Here is a 13,102-nt window from a genome sequence, read left to right on the forward strand (position 1 = left end):
CCACTGTATGTAATAATTTTCGTATATATAATAAATGATTTACACTTCAGAGCGCGCAGACGAAACGCAATAAAAGTTGTCATAGTATCTTGCATTCAGATGCCCGTTTGTGAAGGCAACCGCTTCTGGGAGGAAATTATACCGCACCACTTTGACGACAAACTTTGCTCAGGCATTACAGAATGACCAAAACAGCATTTCAGATGCAGTGCAACGAGATCGGTCCACTGGTTGATCCAGTTATGCCATCCCATCGCAAAGTCACATGTCTTTTTGATGCGTATCAAGGAATTTATTCGGTAAAAGTGTTTCCATCACAGTTTATGCGCATGTTGTTGTATTGCATAAAAAAAAAAATGTATCCGACAAGTTTTTTTATGCACATTTTTAGAATTAATGTGCATCTTGGCATTTCCAATCCAGCATTTTTTTTTATTTTTTATGCGATATCCCAAAATGCGCATAAAAATAGGTGGATCGAAACATGGCTAATGACAGATTTACAACAAACTATTATACAGTCCACTTCAATTGCAAATAACAGTTTGACAAAATTCAGAAAGAGGAATGAAACTGAAATTAGCAAAACTACTTTAATCTGCAAGAGAAACTAATGACCAATACTCAACAATCTGACAACAGCTCATCTCCAAACACTTATCTAAACAACTAACAATCATGTAAAGGGAAGGCAAAAGTTGCGTGTCAGTGTTTGAACATCCGTCTTCTCTATCAAGAGCTCGCTTGTTAGCTGGTCACATTCAGTACATTCCTGCTGCTGTGGCCCATCATGCCCTCTCCTCTCTGTGTGCTGGGCTGGCTGCTGAACAGCACCAACAGAGGGCTTACTATCTACTGCCAAGAACAAGGCTGATACTGCGGTGTGTGTGTGGTTGCTTGTGTATCTGAACAGAAATTACGATTCACTGCTACAAAAGAACAAAACATCCAAACTCTTTGTAAAAAGAGAAGATGAATGCAAAATAAAAAAGGATGTGAACAGCATGTGAACAAAAAGTTGGAATAAACATTTCTTGCTCTCTCTCTATTATATATATATGTATGCACTATTAAAGTCTGAATCACATTAATGAGCTGTGCCGCACCCCAAAACTATGCACTCTAATGATAACCTTGCTTAAATCCACCATCAATAAGTTTAATCAATTAAATTATTATCGACAATTAATCAATCGTTGATTAATTGTGCGCATCATCTGAGTGGAAACACAGCCCTCTATCGTTCACCTCAGAGGTTCATTGTGGGCAGCTGGAGGCTCTGCTGTCACCATCATGGTGGCAGGTGACACGTATCACATGACTAAGCAATGGGAAATGTGAGCCTGGTTAGAAACAAGACCAAAATATACATACAGATCAAGTAATAAACTCAGTACAGCTGCTGCATACAAGACTGAAATAATTAAAAACAAGTGGTGAGATGACACATGGTTGAACTGCACGTCATCTTAAAAACGCTGAGATGCCCTCACACTGAGGCCAACAAAACAAACACCAGCACTAACTTCAATTTTCAACATGCCGGGAGAGGGGCAGAGCATCGCCAGCGGGTGCCCGACTGTGTCGACTGCTAGTCAGGCCGTTCTGAGTGGGAGCCATGAGGTCTATTAGGGGGGAGGAAGCTCTCTAGTGAAGGCCTGATTATAAACACACACAAAGCGGCCCATTCATCACTGCAGCCAGATGCCAGGCAAGCCCAAGACCATATAGTTACCAATCTACAGCACTCTCACACTCAAAAAGACACTCTTTTCACTGTCCAGATATCCATCTGTGACCCCTGCGTGTGAACAGACTTGGTGGTCAGACATGCCTCATGTCCTCTGACAACTTTGTTCCTTTGTGACTATGGTGACTGACAGTAACAGGTGACTAAGGCAAATATTTTCAGCATCGATCTATTCCATAAACTTCACTACACAGAAACAAAAGCAAGTCATCAGCCTGGCACACCTCATATGCACTTACAGTCTTGTGCGCATGTCCGTTAACAAGACTGTTTCAGGTTTCAGAAGGGTGCTCGCAAACACCCTCGATGCATACTTTTGCCAAGTGGGCACTGAAGCAAGCTCCACAGCAGATTTCTCCCTCACACTCAAAGTGTGACTTTAATCCAGACTTACTTCATGTCAAGTACATTGACTGGTTGCAGCTGTTAGTTTCGGATAGCAGGAAAAAAAAAAAAAAAAAAAACACACACACACACACACACACACACACACACACACACACACACACACACACACACACACACACACACACACACACACACACACACACACAAGACACAACACTGACAGTTACAGGTATTCTGACAATGTGGGAGATTTTAAGTAAAATCTGGGTTTATAGCATGTAACCATGTTTGTAAAGTGAGTGGATTTAAATAAGCCATGATAATTCACTATACAAAGCAGAGTCACTTAACTGTTAAATAAAGGGGTGTCTAATATAAAATGCAGCAACAGTAAAATCATAAATGACACAAATGTTTAATAAATGAACGCATTACTGATCAAAATTAAAGTAATTATCCACCAAGCAAAGTCAGGCCTCAGATTAACATATGAGAGCAGTGGCACCTGTGCCACCCTATGAAATTTATTTTTTCCCAAATTCCGTTTTATTTTTTTTCCAAATTCCGTTTTAATTTTTCTGGATTCCGTTTTTTTCCATTTTAAAGTTTTTTGGACTTGATTTTAATTGTTAAATAAAATTTTAATAATCAAAAAGAATGTCTAGTTAATAGAATTCTTAAAAACAACAAATTTATTAATTAAAAAATGTATTTTATATATTTTTTTGTTTTTCAGAAATTCTGTTGAGTATTTAAATTTTTCTGGCAATCAAATGAACGGATAACATTAATTTATCTTTTAATCATGAAATTAAACCTTTTAAATCAAAGTGCTGCACAACAGAGCTTTACTGTTTAAAACATGGAAGAAAAACAGATTGTTCCTTAAAAATATATTTTAATAATTTATTATTATTATTTTTAAGTCTATTAGTGTTAGTATTATTATTACATTGAAACTTATCTAAATCCTACTGTACAACAGTATGTTTCTGTCAAGTTAAATCGAACTTTTATTTTGACGGGTTGCCAAGACCTTTGAGTTACTGTGTGTTTATGGTATGACGATAGACTTTCTCAAATAAAGCGATAAAATGCTGATGAAGTGACTTTTGAAGATGAATTTTGTGCGTACATGAGGCGATGAAAACACTGCAAGCGTTACTTTTTGCGGTTTAATATTCACAGACACTAGTCTATATCGCGATTTAATTTAAGTGTACAGACCTGCTTTTTATTCATTCATCAAAAATTTGACAAATTCCGTGACATTCTGCGTTATATAGTAAATTCCGTTTTTATGAATGGATTCCGCGATTCCGTCCGCGTTTTCTGCATCACGGAAATCATAGGGCCCTAAAAATCTACAGCTATGATAGCAGCAACTGATTAGGTAGCACTGAGTGAGGGGGCAGTGTGGCACAGTTCTAATGGGTAGAACTGTATTATTCTGCTTTTGCAGAGTTTGCCAATTTATTCTTTCTCATACACATAAATAGAAGTGTAGCGCATATTTAAAGAGAGTAGGGCAGCTCTGTGGTGCCACAAGTGTAACCTCTAACAAATTTTAGTCATATCAAAATGAAAAAAATGTCTCAATTTGACCATTTATTCACAGCCTGGAGCTCTGAAAGCTACTGTAGGTATATAAAACAGACAGTCCTGTTTCTGGCACTATACCTTATACCTTCAAGCAGACAGATGAATTTGCTTAAAATGTTTTAACGACAATTTGAGTCCTTAAGGTACTGCGAACGATTAATAAAACGTGCATATGTCAACAAAAGTTGAAGTGACTTTTTCCCAATAATAAATTATTTCTCCTATCCCCGTTTACTGTGCAAAGATATCCTGACCAGTATGACACAGCAACACTGGCTCAACCAATAGCGTGAGTTTGGGAGAGTATTGGTAGAAGAGGGGATTATTTGAACTTTTTTTAAAAAAGCCATTATTTTTGCAATTCTGCTTGGTGCCACTAGAGGCACATAATCACACACTGCACATTTAAACACACATTCAAAGGACAAGGGAAATAGTCTTTAATGAGAATGTGAGTGTTGGAGTTCCCCCATCTAACAGCTGTTTAAGGTCACTTACAGTGATTATGCCCAAAGCACAAAAAAATATAAAAGTCACAGCCTGTACTGTCCTTGTCTATGTGACAAACACAACAGCTGAAAATTAAATCAAACCTTAAAGGGGACCTATAATACCCCTTTTACAAGATGTAATATAAGTCTCTGGTGTCCCCACAATGTGTCTGAAGTTTCAGCTCAAAATACCCCACAGATAATTTATTATAGATTGCCAAATTTGCCCTTATTTGGGTGTGAGCAAAAACACGCCATTTTTATGTGTCCCTTTAAATACAAATGAGCTGCTGCTCCTGGCCCTCTTTCCAAAAGAGTGCAGAGCTTTAACAGCTCACGCTTCAGTTGCACAACAACAACAACAACAACAACAACAACAACAACAACAACAACAACAACAACAACAACAACAACAACAACAACAACAACAACAACAACAACAACAACAACAACAACAACAACAACAACAACAACAACAACAACAACAACAACAACAACAACAACAACAACAACAACAAAGCTGGAGAATCTTACGCAGCTGAAATGACGATTGTCAGTAACAGTGTTCAGCCTTACATTGTTTAAACCGGATTCGGTTCTTCCTGGAGAGACTCAGGAAGAAGTTACAACTTTTAGAATGCATCTGGACATTTCTGAATGGTTAGTGGATACATTTATGTAGTTGCTGTGGAATTGATTCAACTCATTGACTAGCATGTGCCATCATGTTAATCTTTTGGTCAAACCCAGTGTTGAATTGTCCCTTGTTTATGAAGCAGTCCAGCGTAAAAGCGTAAGACAGCATGGTAACAACACTTCAATACAACAACTCCTCTTCTCTAAAGCAGCCCAACATGGCCTCACCCCCTTTGTTGCGTGTTCTCGGGGGCAGTGTTTATGTAAATTTTGGGGTTTGTGATGTCACCAACCCAGGAAGAAGCTTGTTTTAGTCCCTACCAGCCATTTGTTGTAGTCCTTAACTCCCTCGGGTCGGCGGTCACGCCGGCAATACCACCTCGGTTTTTTTCTTACCAGTGTGAAAGACTCAAAATACTCCGTCAATGTTGCACATACAATTAAGAGTTATACACCATTTTAATCTGTGGAATATCTTCTTTTATTTGTGTACACTCAGAGTAACAACAAAATGTTGTGCTTTTTGTAAAATAAAGAAAACTAACATGATGCGTGATTTCTCCTCTCCCTCTGAACGAAGTCCAATCTGATAGTTCTCAGAAAATGAACTAACTTAGTGAATGCTAATCACAAAAAAATAAGACTTATGTCTAAAGAAACATTGAAATGTCAGGTTTTAAATTGTGTAAGTCAAATTCGAAAACAAAAATTCTGTGTTTATGTAATCTGTATGAAAAGAGACATGTCAGACGTCCGTGATTCAGCTCATTATCCACTAATGTGGCCACGCCCACGGAGCCAGCGCTATTCAGACGTAAATTCTGAGTCAATACATGCATACATCGTCTCAATCGTGTATTTATTGTCTTGAAAACGGTTTATCTGGATGTTAAAGCCATGGTTAGCGACCTCTGGAAGCCTTTGTTAGTTCCTGGAATATCCTGTTCTTCTTTAGATTAATTTGTGGACTAAATGTGCACAGAGTTCCCCCCGGCTGCAAGTATGAATTGAAAACACAGTATCCAGCGCTCATAATGATGACAATAAATATTAAATAAATATTACTCCTCTGTATAGAAAATTGACAAACATATGAGAATCCATAAATATTTCTCCAAATGTGCATGCTTTTAAGTTAAAAGCCTATAAAAGCCTGAAATGCCACAGAGGTAACAATTGTTCAGACACTTTGCATCACAGAAATACATTATATTTTAAAGTATATAATAGAATACCATTATTTTAAATTGTAATAATATTTCACAGTATTGCTGTTTTTTCTGTATGTTTGATATACACCATGATGAGCTTGAGACATGATCACGGAGGGTTTTTTCACAGCCTACCTGACTAAAAGGCTTAATTATTATGCAGGTCATTAGAGGTTATTTATGTGATTCTTTTGTCTTCTCAGATGTAAATCACCCATTATTCATGATGATTCACGACTCCACGCATGTTTCTTGACAAAAAGTGTCTTACAAAAACTAAATCAATATATTGTTATAAATGAACGAGTAGGCAGGATAATTTTTACATCATTTTGAAGCAAAAACTCTAGTCTACAACCTCCAATACCCACAAGTCTTGTGAACACATATTTAATATATTTTTTTGGCTTTATTTCAGTGACTTAAGTTTTGTTTTTTCAATAAACACGCATAAACGTTATTCCTTCAAAAACACAAACATGTACATATATGTTCCTCACATATTATTGTAGCCTAGTTTGTGCTGAATACAGTGTAATGACACTTTTTACATTAATATTAGGGCTGCACGATATATTGCACGATACGAAAAATAACATTGAACTTGAACGCGATTATCGCTTAAACTCGATTCTTAATGCAATTATGAAATCGCAAAGGCTGCAATTATTTTTTTTTGCGCAGCTTGTCAATGAACTATGGGTCCAAATGCTAATCCATCTGAAAGCACTGCGAGTTTCAGTCGCTTATAATGTACATTTGAAAAAGCAACACGCGTTAAACTTCTTTTCAGACACGAGAAGCATTTATTAACATCTTGCCCAACAAAAGACAACATTTAATATGTTTTTACTCCAAACTCACTTCATACAGACAGTTGAACGTCCTTCTGTGAGATGATGTGGCTTCTTGCACAGAATAAGGCAGTCGTGTGTTTATTAGTCATGTTTAATTAATCAAAGCATTTCAATCTTCTGTTTATTCAGCTACAGCGCATGTTATTTTCTTCTGCAGCAGGGCATATTTTGATTTTCTGCGCAAGAGCACCCTCTAGCTTTCAGATGGAGAAGAATTTACTACTGATCACAGAGCCGTAAAGCTCTGACAAGCCACGCATTAAATAATCGCAGCCTTTGCCATATCGCGTGTGATTTTATCGCGATAAATCGTGCAGCCCTAATTAATATGTTTATGAACAACTGAAAAAAGCACAAATGTCAGGGCATGTCAAAACTTCTCCAGGGCCCCGAAAATCCTCAGATCCCAGAGGGTTAAAAAGTAATTTCTGTAAAAGTAAATATCTCCCTTTGCATTGAACTGAGCATTGTAAATTTGCAGACATTGTTTATGCTCTAACAGCAACACTAAATAACACTAACTAAAGTTAAAAAAGTGGAATCATAATCAAGGACCCCTTTAAACAAACATGTCCTTCTCGCTGAGCAAGGCACACATGCACATAGAGATGGAGAAAAAAGGAGTTAGATGGGGGTGGGGGGAGAGAGAGAGAAGGACTGAGAAGAATATGTTGGCTCAGGCGTCCAGGTCAGCACAGAGGATGCTGTGTGTTAGTCAAGTGACTGCTTACCCCATGACTTTCTCCAATTAAACCATTACAGTTAACCCCTTCGTCTGCAACATTACTAAACATTTAATCTTGGAAACAGACTGCACTGAAGATGACAAGACTGTAATGTTTTAAGAGCTAAAATGAGATGAATTTAAACACCGACTACACTGACAAACAGATGCCACTCTCACTATCACACCATCTGTGTTTCCTCTACCTTGTCTCTACTTTATGGCATGGCCATTACAACAAAGTAGTCTGACACAATAAAACAAATGGTCAAATTGCATAATTTTATATTTGACACGATAGAAATTAAAACAACCAACAGTAATATACAGTGATATTTTAAATTGAAAACAGGCAATTTAATTTACATGATTCATGTAATGTAATTCAAAAATGAATACAAGACCAGAAACTTTAACAAAAGATTTTTCAACACATTATGCATAAGATTAGGTTAATGTGTGCATATTTGAGAAAAAAATATATAACTATATATTATTTGTAACTAGCTCAAATTCTAGTTATTACTATAATTTCATTCTTTTCCTTTTTTAATTATTTTTAAATCCTTAACAAATCCTTACAGCACTTAACCGATGACAAGCATCATGTTAATTCCCTCAGCGTTTATAGTATTAATGTTTAATGCATCTGGAAACAATGCAAACACGCATTAGAACCACTAAGAGCACAAGCTCCTGACCTTAAAACACCAATGACATGCCCATCGTCAATCACAGCGCTCATCTTAATGGCTCATGCAAAATTAAAACGGCACAAAAGTTTTGAAAATGAATGGCCCTTTCATGGCCTCCTTCCTTCTCTCTGAACGAAAAGGATGGCACAGGTGGGGGGCAAGGATGGGGGAGGAGTGGGCAAACAAAGCTTTAAGATGGCCCCTTTCAGCTCTAAAGAAAAGAGGACAGGGGATTGTGGGGTTGACCGCATCAGTAACCCCCCACGGAAGGATAGGAACAAAACATTATAAAATATCATTCTGAAACCAAATTCTAATTAAAAGGAGAACATTTCTCTCTTCCTCCACTGACCTGTGAGGACTACACTGAGGGTCCTTCATAGGAACAAACCCCCTGCCCTCTTTTCCCTCTTCTTTTCCTTAGCATTGAGACAAAGTCTCTGAAGTTGCACACAGTGCTGTCAATCAAAACTAAGACCACTTAACTCCTCCTACTAAAGGCACCAACAGAGTGGAAGACTTTTCTATTGTTCTCAAGCAAAGGACACAGGCAAGCCAAAAAAAAAAAAGATAAAAGATGGCAAGAATGTGGGATACAAAAGGGAAGAGATGAGAAATGAGGTCAGGAAGGATGGCGAACATGAATTGGGGAAAGGGAATGTGAGCAAGAGAGACAGTAAGAGCAGTGGATTATTAATAGTAGAGAGATGGGCTGATGACGGATGAAACGGTTCATTAGTGACTGTTCATCCTGCAGGTCAATAAGACACTTACACAGACCTGATTTCCTTTGCTAAACTCACACAATGCCATTGTGATATCCTCTCTCCAATTATCTCATTTTTACAAGTGCATACCTGCACACATACCTGGTGGGTACAGACAGAAAAGATTGTAAAGCCACTTATTCACACTAAGCTAGGAGTAAAAATCAGGGGTTGCTTAGCAGCATTAAATTGTAAATGCAATTTAAATTTAAAATCAAATCATGGATTTGTAACAGCAAAACAGGATGCAAACTTTGAATTCAAGGAAGAATAACTAAAATGGAAAGAAATTCTATTTGACTAACACACACAAAAAAAAAAAAGAAGAGAAAACCTTACTTGCAGTAAAAGTGTAATTTAACTAGAAAAGCAAGCCCAATTTTCTTTTTTCTTTTATTTTATTTTATTGACAAAACACTATTCCACATCCTGCCCAATGCTGTCCTTTAAACAAACGTGCCAACTGAATGCTATGAAAACATATAGTGAATATATCTATAATATATGTAAAAGAACTATAAAGCAAAAGGACAGTTTAAAAATTAAGATAATGAAGATAATAAAGAAAAAATAAAAATAAAAACACAAACTCAGTGTTAACAGGTAAGAGAAATGTTCTGCAGGAACTCGACACAGTAACCTGTTACTGTCATTTCTTTATTCTGTAAATGTAAGAAAAGTCTTACAATTACATTCAATTACAGTTACCAACCTCATAAAATACTTGAATTACATGTTGACTTTTAAACCTAAATTTAATGTGCAAAAACAGATATTTCAGCAAAATGAATATATTTGCGCTGAATATTAATTGTCTCCCTTACAAATGCGTCCCATCCTTTTTTATACTTTTATATATTATATTTTTTATATATATTTTTTTTTTACAGTCTATGGTCCCATCTGTTTGATGCGCATGCACGCAACGGCGCTCATTCAGTAAACTTTGATGTTTAACGCAGACACTCGCGTGAATTTGTAACTCAGATAAGGATATAACCATAAAATTAAAGTTTTGAGCTGTCAAAGCGCCTGGCAGGGCATCTCATGCTAAACATCATGTTAATGCATTAGCTTGAAGCTTAAAATAAAGAATTTTCATGTTTTGGGCTGTTCAGATCATGTAACTTTCCCTCAGCAACTCACTCTGTTTTCTCCACTATTTTTAGATGCATTTTGTCCAAAGAAATGTGTTATTCAGTGCTGTAATTTGACACGACTGGCGGAAGGGCAGACGTGACTAATCGATAATGACATTCGTTGTTGATGATTTTCATTGTCGATTATTATTGATTTTATGGATTTGTTGTTGCAGCCCTAGTAAATTCCACTTATTCCAATTAGAATTCAATTCAACTTCGCATGAGGTATTGAATGTAGTTATCGTAATTTTTACATCTAGTATCAAATATTTAACAAAAGGCTCCATTTTTATGAGAGAGTAATTGTCCAAACGGAGGGTCCTGAGCCAAACGAGTCTGGCACACAGACTACAGCTCTGTCACTGGTGCTTTTGTACCACAGGGGGCCCATGGCAGGACTGCAGAAGTGTCTGGATCAGCAGAGTACAGCATTTCTGTCCTGCAGTGCAGACATTCTTAAACATAACATAAACAGCTTGTCTCACTCTTCATTTCAAGCATATTCTACTTATGACCAAAAAAAAAAAAAAAAGATTACCAAAAAGGCTGAGATTTTCATTTTTTGTGGCTCATCAATGGTTCAAATAATCAAAGCATGTTTGTTTGCTGAACAATAAACAATAGAAAGTCTGGGTCATACTTAATTACACAGTACCCAATTCATAAAACAGTTTTATGCAAAATTTAATAGCCCTTTGATTCTCAGAATTTAGTTTGGAATACATGCACAAGTAATCATTTATTAGTAGTTATCAGACTGCAGAGTTGAACGTACATATACAGTTAATTAAAGATCTACCAAAATTAAACTAATTTGTTCAGATATGTACACACTCTGTTAAGTCAGTATCAAAAAAATTCTATTTATAAAAAAAAAAAAAGATCTTTTTCTGAAGCAGCTCAAGATCACTAAGCCGAAAACAGAGAGAGACAGATCAAAAGAGACACAAAAAAGCAGTCCTTCCATTTAGTCCTTGTCACATTTGGTATTTCCACACAAAGGCAGAGCTGAGGACTCATGCATAGAAGTACAGAGTGAGAGGCAGCGTTGTAATGTAACGAAGTAATAATACTTTGTTAAAGTACTTAAATATTTTTTGGGAGAATCTGTACTTTACTTGAGTTTTTATATTTCTGTCAACTTTTACTTTTACTCCACTACATTTCCTAAATAAAATGTACTCCGTTACATTTTCCCAAAGCATTTTCGTTACTTGCTACAAAATAAAGTAGGAAGAACACAGACTGCAAGCAAGTAACACTTTACAATAAGAGTCCATTTGTAACATTAAATAAGGTTAATAAAAACATTGTTCATTTTTAATTTCAACATTTACATTTTAACATTTTAAAGTTGTCTCTTACATTAGTTATAATGCACTATGGATTAACATGAAAGATCTATGTATAATTAATATATTAGTATTTTTTCCATTTAAAAATTACAATAAACATTTAGCCATTTTTTAATTCAAAGAAACAAAATGTAAGAAAGAGTTAAAACTGAACAATCTTGCTGAAACTGTACAAAACAATTTTTAATAATATTTTTTGCTCCTTTTGTATTTTACATTTACTTGTACTTTTACTTTCAATAATTAAGTATGTTTAATATATATATATATATATATATATATATATATATATATATATATATATATATATATATATATATATATATATATATATATATATATATATATATACTTTTCGTACTTAAGTACAAAAAAATATCACATACTTAAAAACTTTTACTCAAGTAACATTTTAAACAGTGACTAACTTCTACCAAAGTCATTTTCTGGTAAGATATCTATACTTTTACTCAAGTATGGTTTTTGAGTACTTTATACACCACTGGTGAGAGGGACAGAAGGAACCATTACCAGAGAAACCGAAGGCCTATCTCAACACAGCTAACTGCTGAATGTTCATGGGAAAGCAATCATTTACTTAGGGAGGTGAAAGATTGTGCACTATTTACTAAGTAAGAGAGTGTGTGATAAGGACAAACAAAGTTTGGGATGGAGCCAGACTTAAAGAGGCCTAGAGGACCAGACTCTTATGCTCACCAAGCCTTCATTTATTAGATTAAAAATATAATAAGTGTATTAATATATCTTGAAATATTCTAAAAATAAATGTTCCATTTCAGTAAATTTTTAAATGCAACTTATTCCTGTGATGCCAAAGCTGTATTTTCAGCATCATTACTCTAGTCTTCAGGTGTAAATCGACACTCCATCATCTTCACTGTATTTGTCTGGTCATATTGTTGTATACATACTGTCTACACTGCAAAACGCACCTCTTACTTACAAAGTATTTGCACATTGTGTTTATGATGAGAGAATTTTCAAGAGTAGAGAATTCAGTCAGTGAGCATTTTCAAAGTAAACGCCTCTGATTGGCCATTGCATTCATAAAATCAACAGAAACATGTGAAAAGAAATTTTGGATGCAATGTGAGCAGATCTAAATATAGCCTAATGCTGCAATCGGCACTTTTCGTTCATTTTCAACTTTCACTTTAATCGGGACAGTTGTACTGGATTTAGTCTAACTGTGCATTTTCTGTTACCGTATCTTGAATTTGAGGGGCATTTTTTGTTCATTTTAATGCAATTTTTGCCCCTCGCCCCCATTCATTTTTAATACATGGCCTCTCTGCAATGCAATCAACTGGAAATCCTTTGTAGCAACTAAGAACTTGAATCACTGGGAAATAATGACACTTTTTTTTCAGGATTCTTTGATGAATAGAAAGTTCAGAAGAAGAGCATTTATTAGAAACCTTTTTGTAACAATTTAACAATTTAAAGTATCTTTACTGTCACTTTTGATTAATTTAATCCTTGCTGAATAGAAGTATTAACTTA

At 35.6% G+C, this 13,102-nt stretch overlaps 1 protein-coding gene across 22 annotated transcripts in view; it reads right to left on the bottom strand.

The window, feature by feature from the left end:
- scrib (scribble planar cell polarity protein) overlaps positions 1-13,102 on the bottom strand; it is a 107,578-nt gene that overhangs the window by 55,557 nt on the left and 38,919 nt on the right. The gene's annotated exons all lie outside the window — the stretch shown is intronic.

The sequence above is a fragment of the Megalobrama amblycephala genome, linkage group LG3 (genome assembly GCF_018812025.1).
Source record: "Megalobrama amblycephala isolate DHTTF-2021 linkage group LG3, ASM1881202v1, whole genome shotgun sequence".
NCBI lineage: Eukaryota > Metazoa > Chordata > Actinopteri > Cypriniformes > Xenocyprididae > Megalobrama > Megalobrama amblycephala.